We start from the raw sequence: 19,188 nt of genomic DNA on the forward strand, positions 1-19,188 counted from the left end.
TCTCTTTGCTTTCTGCCATTAGGGTGGTATCATACCTGAGATTATTGATATTTTTCCTGGCAATCTTGATTCCAGTTTGTGCTTCATCCAACCCACCATTCTGCATGATATACTCTGCCTGTAAGTTAAATACTCAGGGTGACAATATACAGCCTTGACAGACTCCTTTCCACATTTGGAACCAGTCACTGTTCCATGTTCAGTTCTAACTGTTGTTTCTTGACCTACATACAGGTTTCACAGGAGTCAAATAAGGTGGTCTGATATTCCCATCTCTTAAAGAATTTTCCACAGTTTGTTGTGATTCACACAGTCAAAGGCTTTAGCACAGTCAATGAAGCAGGAATAGATGTCTCTCTGGAATTCTCTTGCTTTTTCGATGATCCAGCAGATATTGGCAATTTGATCTCTGGTTCCTCTGCCTTTTCTAAATCCAACTTGAACATCTGGGAGTTCTTGGTTCATGTACTGCTGAAGCCTAGCTTGGAGAATTTTGAGCATTACTTTGCTAGCATGTAAAATGAGTGTAATTGTGCGATAGTTTGGACATTCTTTGGCATTGCCCTTCTTTGGGACTGGAATGAAAACTGACCTTTTTCAGTCCTATGGCCACTGCTGAGTTTTCCAAATTTGCTGGCATACAGAGTGCAGCACTTTCACAAAATCATCTTTTAGGATTTGAAATAGCTCAGTTGGAATTCCATCATCTCCACTAGCTTTGTTCATACTGATGCTTCCTAAGGCCCACTTGACTTCACATTCCAGAATGTCTGACTCTAGGTGAGTGATTACACCATTGTGGTTATCTGGGTCATTTTTTTGGTATAGTTCTTCTGTGTATTCTTGCCGCCTCTTCTTGATATCCTCTGCTTCTGTTAGGTCCATACTATTTCTGTCCTTTATTGACCGCATCTTTGTATGAAATATTCCCTTGGTATCTCTAATTTTCTTGAAGAGATCTCTAGTCTTTCCCATTCTATTGTTTTCCTCTATTTTTTTGCATTGTTCACTTAGGAAGCCTTACTTATCTTTCCTTGCTATTCTTTAGAACTCTGCATTCAGATGGGTGTATCTTTCCTTTTTTTCTTTGCCTTTTGCTGTTGGTCCTTTATTGGAACGGAACCTGATGGTCTGGAGTCGACGATGAGAGAGTGAAAGAAGGAAAGAGGCTAATATTCCCTGGGTTATGCAGCTGGCTTTTGCACTCCAGGGAATCAGCCACAAATAGAGAGAGAGAGAGAGAAAGGAAGACAGACAGACATGGGGACTCAAGCTCTGATGGAGCAAAGGTGTTTTAATAAACATGGTGTGGGCATATATACTGTCTTACAAGGTAGTTTTTTCAACAAAGATAAAGATTAAAATTCCCGACTTAAAACATAAGGCAATCCCTGTTAAAGAGAGAGTTGTAAACAATCACTTTTTACCGTATGGTTCATAAGAAGGAAGAGGGTTCTTACCATCGTATTGAAAAACTAACGAAGGAAATGCCTGGATTCCTCAGCCCCAGGAAAGGCATGCCTTTCCTATTAAATCCTAAATATTCAGGAATTAATAAGGACCAGAGGATTCTGACAGATCCGAAACAGCACACAGGAAGCCTCCTGTTAAATGCTTCCTGATATTTTGCTTCTCTTCTTTTCTCAGCTATTTGTAAGACTTCCTCAGACAACCATATTGCCTTTTTGCATTTCTTTTTCTTGGGGGTGGTTTTGATCACTGCCTTCTGTACAGTGTTACAAACCTGCATCCATAGTCCTTCAGGCATTCTGTCTATCAGATCTAATCTCTTGAATCTATTTGTCACTTCCACTGTATAATCGTAAGGGATTACGAATCATAATCTTTACAATAATTTGATATTCTTTGTTAGTTCACCTCAGTTCCAGAAGCACCACTCAAAGTATCATCCTTCCTGGTCTTATGAATGTTCACAGGGTGCTGTATTACAAAAGAGAAACATGCCTTATGTGTAAAATAAAAGTTTCCAAAGTGCTTTGGACAAGAAAGTGCCTGAGGACACTCTGTGTGTGCTCCTGCGGTTGCAGATGCTGTGAAGTCAAAGACACTTGTAAGTATGATGGTCAGGACATTGCCTTGACTCTCGAATCAGGTGGATAGGGGCTTGGCTTATTCTATGATTCAATATGTAGTGTTCCCTTTAAATATATGAAAGTATAACCCTTGATAATTAACATTTTATCTTGAATCTCAGGTGTGAGATTTGTGATAGCTTGTATCATGGAAATAAAATTACATTATGCAGTTTTCTTCATAATAAATACTGTCATTATACAAACTTCCACACTAAATTTCTTTCTGTTTTAACTCATGTTTAGCTTTGATGGGAATACAAGATTTTCCTAAATGTTCCACTGCTAACAGTAGAATGAAAAGAATAGCCGTGAATAATCTGCTGCTGAATAATCTATGTTTTGAATCATAAGGATTGTCAAAAATCACTCTGTTGTTTGTCAGTTTATCAAATAAAGCACTTAAAGCTATACCTTACCCAAGTCAAACCATTCTAAGTAGACAATATTTCATAAGAGGGAAAATAAAATAGGTTGGTTTTTCAAAATGGTTTTAAAATCTTATTTTAGGTGTCCACTGACATTGGCTTCAGGGTTCACATTAATCCCTTTCTGTTTCAAAGGGTAACATGACTACCACCCAACCCCTTCAAAAAAAAAAAAAAAGGTTGAGAAACTGATCCCATCTGAATAGGGGCCTGTCTGCTGCTGGGAGCTGACTTTCTGAGTCAGCAGAACTGAGGTCTGTTTCTGGGAGTGATGCTGCCACTGTTGGCAGCCAGAACCGAGAGGCCTGAACGCGCTTCAGAGTCTGATTATACCGAAGACAAAGGATTGTTGGCATCATCAGTTCCCTAAACAAGCAGCAAGTGGGCATTCCACTGCAGGGGGGAACTGGCTGACCTCATGATCCTTCCCCAACTGTGAGAAAGTTACTTTCAGCTCAGTCATTAGGAAACAAAGAAAGATTTATATTCTGTGAAAACTGTCGCTTGAGGGTTTTTTTTTTTTTTCAGGATTTTTGATTTGAGAGAAACTAAACATGGTTCGAAGTATGCCTTGTTTGAAATATTAGATATTTCTATATATTCAACAAATTTAAAAATTAGGTTTTTTAAATTAAACATTTATTGAGCTGCTTTGTCAAGTACCAGAGATACAAAAATGACTAAGACGTACTGTGCTCAAGGAATACAGTTTAGTGAGCTACACGAACATATACATATTTTACATGTAAGATAAATCCAATCCCTCTGATCATTACAGATTTACCTGTACAGAACACCTGGGTGGGGTGCCATTCTCGTCTTGTAAAGTCTGTTTCCTCATCTATAAAATGAACACAATACCACCTGGATGAAATTGCTATATTATCTGCAAGTGTTTAAAGAAATATCTTTTACTAATTGTGGGGAGACAGCAAATCAGCCAAGATGGCATGTTCAGGCTCTCTCATCCCACATTTGTAAATAATGACTACTAACAGCCGAGAGCGCTTAGAGCACTGGGCAGGCACCTCAGGAGGTCCTTGGCTTGGTCATGGACTCCTTTGTGCTGTGCTGATAAATGAAAGTGAAAAAGAAAGTGAAAGTCGCTCAGTCGTGTGGACTCTTTGCGACCCCATGGACTATACAGTCCATGGAATTCTCCAGGCCAGGAAAGCCTGTCCCTTCTCCAGGGGACCTTCCCAACGCAGGGATTGAGCCCAGGTCTCCCACTTTGCAGGCGGATTCTTAACCAGCTGAGCCACAAAGGAAGCCCAAGAATGCTGGAGCGGGTAGCCTATCCCTTCTCCAGGGCATCTTCCCGACCCAGGAAGCAGGGTCTGCTGCACTGCAGGCTGACTCTTTACCAGCTGAACTAAGAGGGAAGCCCTGCCGATTCTCTGAGCTCCACCTGAAAAGAGGCGGCATTGCTGCTGCATCACGGCTGTGGCCGGTGGGTCAGCCAGGAGTGAGAGTGCGGCTCCGGCTGCTGCATCAGCCGGGAGAGGCTGTGTTGTGGTCGGTTTCGGTGTGGCCGCTGCTACAGCTGCGGGCCAGCCAGGGGAGGACACAGGCATCCGCAGTTCCCCCGGCCCCGTGAGTTTTCCTCCCGCTTCGCTGCCTGCATCTTGGCTCCCCGGGTCCAATGAACCGCGCGCGCAGAGGGGCGCCGCACGACAATCGGTGCTGTGCACAGCATCAGCAGGACACTAGTATTTCTCAGCTTGTCATCTACCTGCATTTATACCACGTTGGGCGCTGCGCGTGTTTTAAAGGACAGCTTCTTGGGCTCCCTCCCGGACCGGTTTTATTAGAGTCTGAGGGTGGGGCCCAGAGGCCTGTATCTTAATGATGGCCCTCGGCGGGTTCCTGTGCCCACCGAGTTTGAGAAACTTTGCTTTATTCAAACGTGTTATACAGCTATTATTAAATTATTGCATTCAGAACTAAAATCTGGAAACCTGCACAAGATCACTTAGTATGTGGTTGAAACGGCCCCAATTCAATTATCTGTAAATCTAGTTCTCTTTCCATAACATCAAGTTGTGTCTTATACGAAAGGGGCTACCTGAATGAAAAATTCGATTACTTTTCCTAGTGGGAGCCACAAGCTACATTTCAAAACTAGTCATGTTAAGAATAGACAGCGGTAAGGGGTGGTGGTTCTCTTCCGAGAGGTTGGCAGAGATGATTCTGGGAAACGGTGAATTAGCAGGCCAAGAGGTTAGCACAGGTGGATCTTACCACTTGGATGACTTCCTTTTCTAGCCTCCATCCAGAACAGGTCTCTCCAGAGTAAATACTAAGAAAAGGGAGGTGTTCCACCTGACTTCCTTTTCTGAGAGTACAATATCCATAGCTTAGTTTCCAAACTGTGTTCTTCAGTGCTCTCAAACTCACAAGGAGCCAGTGGAATATTTTAATTTTTCAGGGGATCACGGTGACACCTTTGCGAATTTCTAGTTTGAGATGGTTCACAATTTCAGCATTAGAGCATGCTATGTTTCTTTCTGTTACATAGTAACAAGGGAGGTGGTATAAAATCTGGTTCCAGGGCTTGAGAATTTGTGTGGTGCCCAAGCAGCACATTTGTACCATTAGTAAGTAGTTGGGGACCTTTTCAGAGCAAAGTGATATTTTGTCAATTTATGTGTATCATTATTTTTCAAATGGCTACTACATTGATAAAACATAATCAAATTGTTTGGCCCTAACTACTTAACTAACCTGGAGAAGGAAGTGACAACCCACTCCAGTATTGCTGCCTGGGAAGTCCCGTGGACAGAGGAGCCTGGTGGGCTACTGTCCCTGGGGTCGCAAAGTTGAACCCGACTGAGCAACCAAGTACAGGCATGCATGTAACTAACCCTTAAGGTCTCGGGCAGTGTGAAAAGGTACTGAGACGCCAAGGATGCCATGAAGCCATAAAGTTGGGGGATTTCTGCTTAGGGTGGAGAGAGGAAAGAATTTGATTGAAACTTTCAATTCAGTTAAATACATTTATTCATAGAGAAAGCGTTCATTTCTTTAAGCATCAGAAGGCAGTGGCCAATAAGCTGATGGCCTAGATAGTCTGGGCCCTCTTAGATGTGACGGAGCTAACGAGGATGCTGGGCTCAGCTGTTACTTCCTGAAAATAAGACTGTCTTTTCTGATATTTCCTCTGCAGTCTACCCAAAACCTTATCTGACTTACTGGGCTTTACCACTTCTGTGACTTTGTGTCTCAGAGCACTGACTGCTTTGAGCCTTCTCTAATTGAAAGATGAAGATGGAAAAGAAAAGGCTGTCCCTATCTCCCGACTCTGCTAATTGCTCATAAATAGGTGTAAAAGGGTCCAGTTTTATGCTTTTGAGAGTACTCAACATAGAGGTGACTTAGCAAATTATTATCATTACATTTCTGCTTTTTCTGGGACTTCTAGTCAGTTTACAGAAATACCTTAGCATATTTTTCAAGAAGCACAACCAGAAACTGGAAAAGAAATTGATTCATTTTGCTGGTGAAGTGAAAGTCGCTCAGTCCTGTCCAACTCTTTGTGACCCTATAGTCTGTGGAATTCTCTAGGCCAGAATACTGGAGTGGATAGCCTTTCCCTTCTCCAGGGGATCTTCCCGACCCAGAAATCGAACCGGGGTCTCCTTCATTGCAGGCAGATTCTTTACCAGCTGAGCTCTCAGGGGTCATTTTGCTGGGATGTAGCATTAAGTAGTGAGAGGCTGTTCTAGGTGGGAAATGTGTGGGGCTCAGCGCAGCTATAGAGACGATGGGCACTAAATTCTTGGCTTTTTTTTCTGGCTTCTCATTTTGTGAAATGGGCATAATCATGTCTATCTCAGAGGGTTATTAAAAGGATGTACTTAGTAAAAGGTTATTAAAAGTCTGTAAAGTGAGTGACAGCATGGGGCTTGGAACATTTGAAACATCTGATAATTGTAGTGTTTTCCACACATATCTCCCGAACGTTACTTTCATTACACTTCCGAGACTCGGTTTTCATGCTGACCTCAGGGTTGCAGATATCTACATTTGTAATATCAGGAAGCAGACTCACATGTTGCCTCAGGCTTTCTGAGAAAGAAAGCTCTGTCTCTACCTTCTTCTCAAACGGTCTGTTTTTTTTTTTTTTTTTTCCATTTATTTTTATTAGTTGGAGGCTAATTACTTTACATCATTGCAGTGGTTTTTGTCATACATTGAAATGAATTAGCCATGGATTTACATGTGTTCCCCATCCCGGTCCCCCCTCCCACCTCCCTCTCCACCCGATCCCTCTGGGTCTTCCCAGTGCACCAGGCCCGAGCACTTGTCTCATGTATCCAACCTGGGCTGGTGATCTGTTTCACCCTAGATAATATACATGTTTCAATGCTCTTCTCTTGAAACATCCCACCCTCGCCTTCTCCCAGAGTCCACAAGTCTGTTCTATACATCTGTGTCTCTTTTTCTGTCAAATGGTTTGTTTTAGCCACAGCTGCTTGGCTTGTTCCTCCTCTGTCAGGAGTGGCTTGGCTGATGGAGCGTCATCGTGCCCTGACCCTGCTCTGTGGAAGCGGAGGCAAAGGCCCCCCCACCCCCCAGAGCTGCCCCCCACAACTCCCGTCCTGCTATTCAGGCTTACCTACATGAGGGGCCGCTTGCTCTGCGGTGCAAATAAATACTCAGTGCAAACTTCCTGCAGAACGGCTCTGTGTCTTTGCTTATGCTCAGAATTACCTGTTCTCTCTCCAGTTCCTCTCTCTTTCTATCCAAAATTGACACATTCCTTGAATTACCTTTTCTGGTTAACGCATCTTACAAGAGTTCTTCCCAGTTCAAAATCCCTGAGCGCTTACAGTCCTAACTATTCATTTAGCACATTGAATATCGTATAGCACAGTGTATTGCTTTTCCTCCCTGCCCCAGGTTTGTAGTTCATCTCCAGAGCCATAGTCTCAGCTCCAGTTCTGGTTATGAAGCACTTTGTAAGTTGGTCTCCTTAAGCCTGACTTATCTCAGGTGTAAAAACCCAGGGTTACCTTCTATTGCCGCCTTTTGTATCCTTGTTGCATGAGGCCTTGTGTGCAGCAAATTTCCCTCAAAGTCTCAGTAAATACTGTGGAGGTTATGGACTTGCAGAGAGGCACAAGTGAAGAAGACTGTATAAAATATCAACTCATATCCTAAATTAATTTTATTCATCTGCTGAATGTGGTGTTTTTTTTTCCCTGAAACTGAGTTTGTTAGAGTTTGCTAAAATAAAGGCCTCTCTTCTGTATCTTCAGCACAGATCTAAAGGAAGAGATGAGACCATTAGCTTCTTGATGAAAAGCTCTAACATTACCAGACAACTAGAGTTCACTGAATCAACAATAAAAACCACAAGTTCTACATAAAAGATGTTAGTCAAAGTCACACTCAGTTGTGTCCGACTCTGTGCGACCCCATGAACTGTAGCTCACCAGTGAGAACTCATGGTGAGCCGTGAACGGATTCATGGTCTCTGAAGGAGAAGATTTAAATCTGGGACCAAAGACAGTCTCCGACAGTCAGAGCTTTGTGTAGATTTATTTAAAGTAAAAGTGACAAAGAAAGCTTCTGACATAGACATCAGAGGGGGTCAGGAGAGTATCCACGTCACTAGTTTAAGCGGGGTCTTCCGTACTTCTCAACTAGCTGCTGAGAATAGATTTAAAAAAATTACCTCAAGGCTGTGAGAATTTCACCCAGATCCTTTCCCCTAACACACATCCTGGGATAATATCAGCATGAGATTAGCCAAAAGGAACAGGTTAACCCAGAGCTTAAGGCAGTGGAAGTTTTACCCAGACCTTTTCCCATGACATTCGCCCAAAGCTCAAAAAAAGGCATGCCTTTGAACAAGAGATATTGCTGCCTAGAAGGCTTATTTGTCTGAGGCAAAAGAATGCGAAAAAGAAAGAATGTTTACCTCCTCCTTAAAGGGGCCTTAGGCTTGGACTCCTTATCCACCTGCCTAAGTTAACGCTCTCACCAGGCTCCTCTGTCCATGGGATTCTCCAGACAAGAATACTGCAGTGGGTTGCCATTACTGGAGATTCTTTACCACCTGAAGTGAAGCATTCGTCATTCAGTCGTATTCAGCTCTTTACAACTAACACTATACAACCTGAGTCACCGGGAAAGCCCAAAAGTTGTTACGTGTGACATATATCCTGAGCTTACAATGTGTCAGGCAGATTTCCTTGCTTTTTAAATATATGATTGAAATAATCTGCCCAAACACCATATAAAATATGTAGTGCTATTGTTCCTAATTTAGAGATGAAGAAATAGAGACAGTTTAGGACACATGCTTCAAGTTTAGAGCTAAAATGATAGGCTGAACAATGGCCTCCCAAGGAAATTCATACCCTAAATCCTTAGAACCTGTGACTGTTACTTTATGTCATAAAAGGATGTTATGGATATGATTGGGTGTCCCTGGGGGCTCAGGCAGTAAAGAATCTGCCTGCAATGCAGGAGACCTGAGTTTGATCGTTGAGTTGGGAAGATCTCCTGGAGAAGGAAACAGCTTCCCACTCCAGTATTCTTGCCTGGATAATTCCATGGGTAGGTGAGCCTGGTGGGCTATAGTCCATGGGAAAGAGATATGATTAAGTTAAGGATTTTGAGATGGAAAAAATGATCCTGAACCATCCAGATGGGTCCAATGTAATTACAAGGATTTTTCTTTTGTGTTTGCTTTTTTAAAATTAATACCTGCAACTTGTCTTTTGGGTTTCCCCTTGGCTTAGCGGTAAAGAACTTGCCTGCAGTGCAGGAGACCCAGGTTCGATCCCTGGGTCAGGAAGATCCCTTGGAGAAGGAAATGGCAACCCACTCCAGTATTCCTGACTAAGAAACCCCCTGGACAGAGTCATGTCAAAATGCTGAGTACAGTTCCTGTCTCTACAGTAGGTCCTGTTGGTTACCTGTTTCATATACAGTAGTAGTGTGTGTATGTTGACCCCAAACTCCTGATTTATCCTGCCTCCGCCCACCTTTCCCCTTTGGTAACTGTAAGTGTGTTAGCCATGTCTGTAATCATAAAGAAGGAGATGAAGAGGATCAAAAGCAGGAGGAGATGGCATAGTAGAAGCAGATCTTGGGGAAACGTGCTTTGGAAATGGAGAAAGAGGGCCATGAGGCAAGGATAGACCCGCTCAGCAGCTGGAAAACACAAGGGAATGGACTCTCCCCAGGAGCCTCCAGAAGGAACGCCGCCCCGCCAAAACCCTCAAGACTCACTCTGGACATCTAGCCTCCAGAACTCTAAGATAATAAACTTGTGTTGTTTCAAGACACTAAATTTGTTGTAATCTGTTCAGCAGGAAAAAATTCAACACACATTATGTTTAGTCTTGAAGGACTTAGTCTAGAAGTAGAAACAGGCTGAAACTGGAAAAAAAAAATGTACTTCTTGGAGATGCTGACAGAGGGCAGGCATACTAAAAGGGGATAAACTCAAAGGATTTTGTCCAAAAAAAGAGCTCCATGAGAGGTACCATTTCAAGACCTGGTCCTGTCACTAGCTAACTTTTCTTGTGCAAACAAATCACCTCAGCTTTCTGAACTGTTTTCTCATCTTTAAATTGAGAATATTGTACTAGTGTGGTCTGATCATAAAGATACTATTAAAAAGTTATTTGACTAGATAATATATACATGCTCATATGTATGCTCATTACAGAATTGAAAATGTTCACAGTGAAAATGAAGTCTTTCTTTCACTTCTTGTCGTATAGGTGTCCAAGTCCCCTTTGCAGGGGCAATTGTTGTTACCCATTTTCTTCTGTGTCCTTTTAGAGATATTTTATGCATTTACAGACATATACATATCAATATATATATGTGTGTGTGTGTGTGTATATATATATATATACATATTATTTTTATCATAAATGATAGCATATTAAACACATTGTCCTTCACCTTGCTGTGAAGTTAACAAATAACTTGGTGATTATTCTGTAGGATTCTGTAGTAGTATGTATGTGATTCCTTTTTCTTTTTAGTAGCAGTGTAACGATTGTTTCATTGTATCAGAAAGTATATAACCTGTTTCTTGTTTCTAGAAACATTTAGATTGTTTCTAGTTTTTTAGCTGTTGCAAACAAAGGTGCAATGCATAGCTTGTTACAATATTACTTTGTGTTCTAAAACATCTTTAGGATAAATATTAACGTGCGAAGTTTCTAGGTGATGACATGTATTGATTAAAATTTTGATAAATATTGACAATATTTATCAAATATTGAGAGTGTATCATTCTCAAGAGGTGTCTTCTAGCTATCTGTGTATCAAACCACTCCAAATTTAGTGACTTAAAACAACCATTTATTATTATTTTTCATTCTTCTGGGGGTTGATGAGTTCAGCTGGGTTCTTGCCTGGAGATTCCCATATATTTGCTGTAAGATACAGGGCTGTACGGGTTTCCCTGGTAGCTCAGCTGGTAAAGAATCTGCCTGCAAAACAGGAGACTTTGGGTCAATCCCTGGGTCAGGCAAGATCCAGGCGGCACCCCATTCCAGTATGCTTGCCTGGAGAATCCCGTGGACAGAGGAGCCTGGTGGGCTACTGGTGGGGTCGCAGAAAGTCAGACAGGACTGAGTGACTAGCACAGCTCAGCACATGTGTCTGTAAAGGCAGAGTTTTTTGAAGGCCTCTTTATTCATCAACAAAAGTAGCAATAAGCAATCAGTAATAAGAATAGAAGAGTTATCTGAGCCAAACTGAAGACCAGCCTGCTTCCCCAGTGGCTCAGAGGTAAAGAATCTGCCTGTAATGCAGGAGACACAGGAGACCTGGGTTCAGTTCCTGGGTCAGGAAGATCCCTTGGAGGAGGGCATGGCTACTCACTCCAGGATTCTTGCCTGGAGAATCCCACGGACAGAGGACCCTGTGTGCACGCACGCGTAAACACTAGCCCAGACGCTTGCTTCCCAGATACTCTGAGAAACTGCTCTCAAAGAAACATGTTTTCTAGGACAGCGTTGCATCTTGTCAGGACAAAGAGCATCAAACTCGTCAGGACTACATTTCTTCAAGGTCTCAAAAAACAAAAACAAAAAATAGACCAACACATTCACAGTAAGTCAGTATGGCCTTGGTGCCTGGGAAGGGAGTCTTATCATCAAAGGAGTACCAGCATTGGCATCCCAGGAAGAGAGAGATTTAATCTTTATGTTTAACTTGGACATCCTTTACTTTTGGTCCACGTTTTTTTTTTCTCTAATAATTTAAGCATATTTACAATGTATGTTTGATAGGCCATAAAACAGGCTATTTTAGTTAGCATAAAATTCAAGTTAAGCCAGAATAACCGGCCTATTGTCCCAGTTATGTGAACATTTCTTTTCTCAACTTACATGTGGGACACTTGGTCTAGGAGGAACTGGCAAATGGAGACTAAGAATTTTCAGACAACCTTTACCCTAATGTAGGGTCAGTCTATATCTTCTCCTCACTCCCAGCAATATATTCTTCTATATAAGAGAAGAAAGGCAGAGTCCATCTTGATAAGTTAAAGATGGTATCTCATAATTTTTACTTGCTTTTTTCCTTTTTGTGAGGGAAGTTTAGCATTGTTTCATATGTTTAAGAACTATTTGTATTTACTTTTATGTGCATGTCCTCATAACTGTTCTCATAATTTTTCCCATTTTCCTATCAAGTTTTTAGTTAGGGAAGCAAAAAAGGTTGATGGGTCCATGGAGTAAACTTCATGGGCTGACAGGGGAGAGAGAGAAAAAGAGGGCCAGGGGTCAGTGGTGCAGAAGGCATCCACTATTCTTTGCATTGTCTGTGAAAGTGATAAGGCCCCAAAAGACATGGATGAATGTTTCGATTTGTGGATACAGACCTTCGTGTAGGCAGCCTTGTGAGAAGGTTCATGTGTTCCAGACATGTTGTAGAAGCTAGAAAGAGTCACAGATCTAAAGAGACCGTGCAGTAAGGAACAGTGGGTAGGCATTACATGTGTCCAGATAATACAGATATCTGGACACGTGACTGATCTCATCTTCAATGCTTTGGTCGTTTATAGGATCCGGTAACTAGGACTCAACAAGTAGGCAAGATGTAAAAACTCCTCAACATGACTGAACTTAAGTTTTCTGCCAACCCTGTACAATAGGGACACAGAATATAGAAAACTAAATCGTATTTCTTGCCCACTTGATATGGTGGATTTGTTAGTTCACAGTCACTTAAAACCTACAAAGTTTTTGGTTTATTCAAGATGTATTTTGAGTGTGTGTTGCTTTGCTAAGCATTGTGTTAGTTACTATAGACCCAGTGGTGAATTAGCAGTCAGGATTCCTATCCTTGTGATTTGAACAGGTCAGCATAGTTAAACAAATCATCATAAAATGAACTATATGATTACAATAGTGAAAAATACCCTGAAGGACAAGTGAAAGGTGTGATGAGACATTATAAAAGAGGCCTAATCTAGATCAGGGGCTCAGGAAACTGCCTATGGAAAAATTACTCTGGGAGGAAGGGGGAGCTTTTCAGGAAATATGTTCAGAGAGAAGTGAATTTGTTGAATTTGAGATCAATGGGGGTGATGATGTACTTGGACGTTGTTTTATGAAAAGTTATTGAGGACCTAAAAGAACATATTTTATTTTTGAAATAATAATTTTTGAAAAGATTAAAAGGTCTTAATTTCTAAAAAAAAAAAAATCACTCAAAAAGAAATAAGAAAGAAAAAATGCAAATGTCTTGCAAAAAATGGATCTGCAAGAATTTTTTAGGAATTTATCTAATAGCCAAAATACAAGAACTACCTAAAGTGTCCAACAGTAGTGAATTATTTAAATATAGTACAAACACTCAATGGAATGCTATTCAACTTTTACAATGTTGATGTAGATGAATTATTAGTTGGTTCCATGAAGAAAAAGGTTTAGCAAACAAAATGAATGATATCCTATTTTTTTGGGCAAAAGATTTAATAATGAATACATGTTAGCATAGAAAAATGGATTATTTCTGAGCAGTAATTTTCTTCATTTGGCATGACTGACTTTTCTAATTTTTCTAGAAACATCTTTTTACTAATTTTTGTAACAAGAGAAGAATGATAAAGAGTGCCTTCTAACAAAAATATGAACAAGCTTGTAATGTTCTGCTGCTAAGTCGCTTCAGTTGTGTCCAACTCTGTGCAACCCCATAGACGACAGCCCACCAGGCTCCCCCATCCCCGGGATGCTCCAGGCAAGAACACTGGAGTGGGTTGCCATTTCCTTCTCCAATGCATGAAAGTGAAAAGTGAAAGTGAAGTCGCTCAGTCGTGTCCGACTCTTAGCGACCCCAGGGACTGCAGCCTACCAGGCTCCTCCGTCCATGGGATCCTCCAGGCAAGAACACTGGAGTGGGGAGACATTGCCTCTCTGGCTGTATATAAATAGTCTAGGTGGGAGGGGCACGGGGCAGGGGAAGAAGGAAGTAGCTCTGGAGCGTGTCTTATCTGTGTTCACATTCAATGCCTTTCATGAGAACAACAGCAAAAGACTTTTTCTGGCTTGTGAAAAAACCAGGCTTATAAAAAAAAGTGTGATATTAATATTAAAGTGGGAGATAGGTGGAGATAGCGTACAAGAGGTAAACAATCTTGGTTATTCTTCAGCTATTACTACTAACAAACACTTGTCGCTGGACTTGTCCTTCATAAAGCCAATCGCTGTCTGAGCCCATGTAGATTATACTCCATATCTGGCATTCTTCTGCCCCGCCCTACGTTCTCTTGCAACATTGTGCATTTCAGAAAGAAGGTCATGGGCCGATAACTTCAGGGACACCAGACCCAATCACTGAGTTGCATGATGCCCGCTGAGTTTGTTTTGAAACTTTGCAAAAGAAAAAAGTGCAAGACCTTCAAGAGGGCATAAAACCTCTCCCTATCCTTGAGAAACGGGGGCACAGTTCTTGAGGCCCTAACCTGCTGTGTTTCCCTTTTGCCTGACAAAAGTAATAAATCTAATCTTTTCTGTTTCCTCCAAACTCTCTCTTGTATTTCTATTTGGCATTGGTGGGCAGGGAGCCAAGATTTTGGCAAAAATATTTTCTTCATTTAAGTAAGTTATGTCTATGAGGCCTAGAATTGTCTTTTGCTGTTGTCGTTGTTTAGGTGCTAAGTTGTTCAGCTTTCTGCACCTGCATGGAATGTAGCTGCCAGTTTGAGCCATAAATAGTGGTGACAAAATAAAGGTATCATTTGTTTTTTTAAAAAATGTATCCATCACAACAGGTGTACTTATGAGCAGTTCCATATAATAATAACACAGACTTTTATTTTCTTGGGCTCCAAAATCACTGCAGGTGGTGACTGCAGCCATGAAATTAAAAGATGCTTGTTCCTCGGAAGAAAAGCTATGACAAACCTAGACAGTGTATTAAAAAGCAGAGACAGCACTTTGCTGACAAACGTCTGTATAATCAAAGCTATGGTTTTTCCAGTAGTCATGTATGGATGTGAGAATTGGACTATAAGGAAGGCTGAACACTAAAGATTTGATGCTTTCAAACTGTGGTGCTAGAGAAGACTTTTCAGAGTCCCTTGGACTGCAGGGAGATCCAATCAGTCAATTCTAAAGGAAATCAACCCTGAGTATTTATTGGAAAGACTGAAGCTGAAGCTCCAATACTTTGGCCACCTGATGCAAAGCACTGACTCATTGGAAAAGACTGATGCTGGAAAGGTTGAGGGCAGGAGGAGAGGGGGGTGCAGAGCATGAGATGGTTGGATGGTCTCATTAATTCAACGGACATGAGTTTGAGCAAACTCCAGGAGATGGTGAAGGACAGGGAAGCCTCGTGTGCTGCAGTCCATGGGTTTGCAGAGTCAGACGTGACTGAGCGACTGAACAACAAGGGTGGAGTATCATTTGAGGTCCAGATTCTGTTCCTGAGATAATTGTGCTTATCCCCTGTATAGACCCCCCTCCTGAGACTGAGTGAAGCATATCTCATGCATCACGTTCGAGTCTCCACTCATGCATTCCATTTTGTACCATTGCGAAGAGAATGAGTCATTTCAGAGGTGCTTTCAAAAAAGTGTGTGTGTCATTTTGACAGTGGCCTTACGGAGATGAAGATATTTATGCTTGCCCCATGTACAGTGAAAAGCATGAGAATTAGTGCTTTAAGTCAATTTCATTTTCTTGGAAAATTAATGGTGTTGGTTTGTTTGGAAACTCTTCAAACAGCACAATGGAATGCCCATGGGATGTGATTGCCCAGATGTTGCACTCTTAGAATATAAGTGCTGAGCTCCCTCTAGTGACAATAAAATAGATACACTTGAGAACTGTGACACTTGTACTTATTTCGCAATTCGATTCAATAATTTTTAATTTCATTAATTCAGTTACTTTCCATTCCACTTAATCTACACAACAAATATTTTGAATCAGAAAGCTTGCCAAGAAAACATTTATAAAACTATAATTTTAAAAGATCATTAAAAAAATAACAAATTATAATTGTGATAACTGAGAATGTTTCATGTGAGTATAGCATAGTGTGAAAAAGACAATATTCCAGCTCAGTTAATTTGTACAAGGGCCCCCTCCACAAAACATACACACACACACACACAGACACACCAACACATCCCCAGCTCTGTTCCAGTATAGTACTCATCACAAAGCCCACACCTTCCTTCCTTCTGTCTTCAGCCTCCTTGCAGAAGGTCAGATGAGGGCTGCTGCATAGGGGTACAGGGGGATGAGGATACAGGGGGACTAACCTGCTACCACTGCTGGAAAACCAAAGCGACATAAGAGTGTGTCCTATTGGTGAACCATTAAGATTATGCCTTTTTGTTTTTAGAAGTCCAAAGAGACTTTGGGACTGGTTGTGAGTTTTGCTTTTCCAGACCAAAACAACTCATCTCACAAATCAACTACCATCATACTTTGTAGTAACGATTAAGTATAAGAAAATTTGAAGCCAAAAGAGTTATTACAACAGAAGCATCTATTGGACACGTGTATCCGTGCAATCCCTCCCCTACCTTACCATCAGAATGACATTTCAACAGCCCCAGTCTCATCCTGTTACTTCTCTTAAAGTTCTCTAGGCCTGAAAGAGGAGGCACAGTGCAGTAATTGGAGCTTGGGACCTGGAACCACACTGCTGGACTTCAAGAGCTGCCTCTGACTCTTGAGAGCTGGGTGACCTTAAGCAAGCAAACTTTGTCTGAAAAATGACAGTGAGTAATAACAATGTCAGCTTCAAATGACCAAAGGATCCCTTGGCATATGGTAAAGCTCAACGACTATGATCTGCTCTCTAATGGGGATGGCAGGACTGGGTCCTGGGCTGGCTATTTACGTATGTCTCTTATTACCAGGCTTTTCCAAACAGTACTTTTCTCTTTGAGGGATGAGATTTGGTAGGGTCTCCTCAATAACAGAAGCCAAGTTCTTCCCCACTTTATCTTTACGGCTCAGTGGAGTCCGTATTCTTTGGCATGTGCTGAACATTTCTCAGCACTCTACCTGAGACACATTTGTTACAACCTTACCACGCTACTACTTGGAATATAAGTTCTTCACTGCTGCTAACTGGTTTATTCACTGCCTTTAGCACAGCCTTATCTCTTCTGTCCCTCTCCTCCTCCCTTTTCTACCTCCAGCCCTCCTGTCCCCTTGCTTCCGTCCTTCCCTCCTTCTGTCCTTCCATCCTTCCCTCCTTCCGTCCTTCCGTCCTTCCCTCCTTCCCTCCTTCCGTCCTTCCGTCCTTCCCTCCTTCTGTCCTTCCGTCCTTCCGTCCTTCCCTCCTTCCGTTCTTCCGTCCTTCCCTCCTTCCCCCCTTCCGTCCTTCCCTCCTTCCCTCCTTCCGTCCTTCCGTCCTTCCCTCCTTCCGTCCTTCCCTCTTCCCTCCTTCCCTCCTTGGCTGGCATGAACACCAGCCATTCCTTTTACTATCCTTTAGGATTAGCTCAAACTCTACTTCTGCAGTGGACATTTTGCTCAGGGAAACTGTTGTAGAGTATAAAGTACACTATATGAATTCTTCAGTAAGTAAGAATACACTGCAAGAATAGAATGCAAGGTTTGGGGCATCTTAGGCAGAACACACTTAAGGTCTTGCCCTGAACGTATGTTAGCTTTCTTCCCCTCCTGGCTGCTCTTGTGGTGGGAAAAGAATGCCGGGCTTACTGCTCACCAGAGGTTGCCTGGTTAGCGTCAGAATATCTCCCAAATCTCTGATTTTTGCCAAGTTATAGGCCCTGACACTTCTATGACATAAAGAATTTAGTTTAAAATTTTCCCTCCTGTTTAATTTAGGGAAATTTATCATTTAAAATGAAGATGATAAAATCACCAGTTTTTATTAACATGACTGAAGACATTAAAGAGAGAATTTATCTTCAAAACTTTAACATCGTGATTTATGCCTGTTAACTTACTTAGTTTTTTATTAAATTTTTTAAAAATTTTATTTTTTATTGAAACGTAGTTGAGTCACAATGTTGTTCAGTTTCAACTGTACCGCAAAGTGAATCAGTTTTATTTATATATATGTTCTTTCTTCTGCAGTATAATTGCTTTACTATGCTGTATTAGTTACTGCGGTACAAGGAAGTGAGTCAGTCCTGTGCGCACAGATATCCCCTTCCGCTTGGACCTGCCTGCTACCCCGCCCCGTCCCGCCCTTCCAGGTCATCACAGAGCACCAGCCGGAGCTTCCTGGGCCTTTATCAGCTTCCCACTGACTATCTTGTTTCACACATGGTGGTGGATAGGTGTCCACCCCAGTCTTCCAGTCTGTCACACCCTTCCCTTCCTCTCCACGTCAGCACGTCTGTTCTCTATGTCTGCATCTCTGTTTCTGCCTTGGAAATAGGTCCATGTGTACCATTTTTCTAGAGTCCATATACACATGTTCATATATGATGTTTGTTTTTCTCTTTCTGATTTTGCTTCACTCTGTATGACAGACTCTAGGTCCATCCATGACTCTCTAAGTGACCCTGTTTCATTCCCTTTGGTGGTGAGTAATATGCCCTTGTATATGTGGACCGCATCGCCTTTATTCATTCATCTGACAGTGGACATCTCAGCTGCTTCCGTTTCCTGGCTGTTGTGAATAGTGCCCTAATGTGAACGTGTGTCTTTTTCAATTATGGTTTTCTTGGGGTACATGCCAAGTAGTGGGATTGCTGGGTCATATGGTGGTTCTGTGTTTAGATTTTGAAGGAACTTCTGTACTGTTCTCCACAGTGGCTGTATCAATTTGCATTCTCACAAATAGTGTAGAAGGATTTCCTTTTTCCCACACCCTCTCCAGTATTTGTTATTTGTAGACTTTTTGATGTTGGCCATTCTGACTGGCATAAGACTATATCTCATGGTAGTTTTCATTTGCATTTCTCTAATAATGAGCATTGTTGAGCTTTTTTATATGTGCCTTTTGATCATCTGTGTGTCTACTTTGGAGAAATGTTTTTCTAGAACTTCCACCCATTTTTTGATTGCATTGTTTATTTTTTTGTTTTTGTTTGGTTTTGTTTTGATATTAGCTGTATGAGCTATTTGTATACTTTGGAGATTAATCCCTTGCTGATAGCATTGTTTACAAATATTTTCTTTTGTCTATAGTTCGTCTTTTTGTTTTATGGTTTCCTTTGCTATGAAAAATCTTTTAAGTTT

The sequence above is a fragment of the Odocoileus virginianus genome, chromosome 15 (assembly GCF_023699985.2).
Source record: "Odocoileus virginianus isolate 20LAN1187 ecotype Illinois chromosome 15, Ovbor_1.2, whole genome shotgun sequence".
NCBI lineage: Eukaryota > Metazoa > Chordata > Mammalia > Artiodactyla > Cervidae > Odocoileus > Odocoileus virginianus.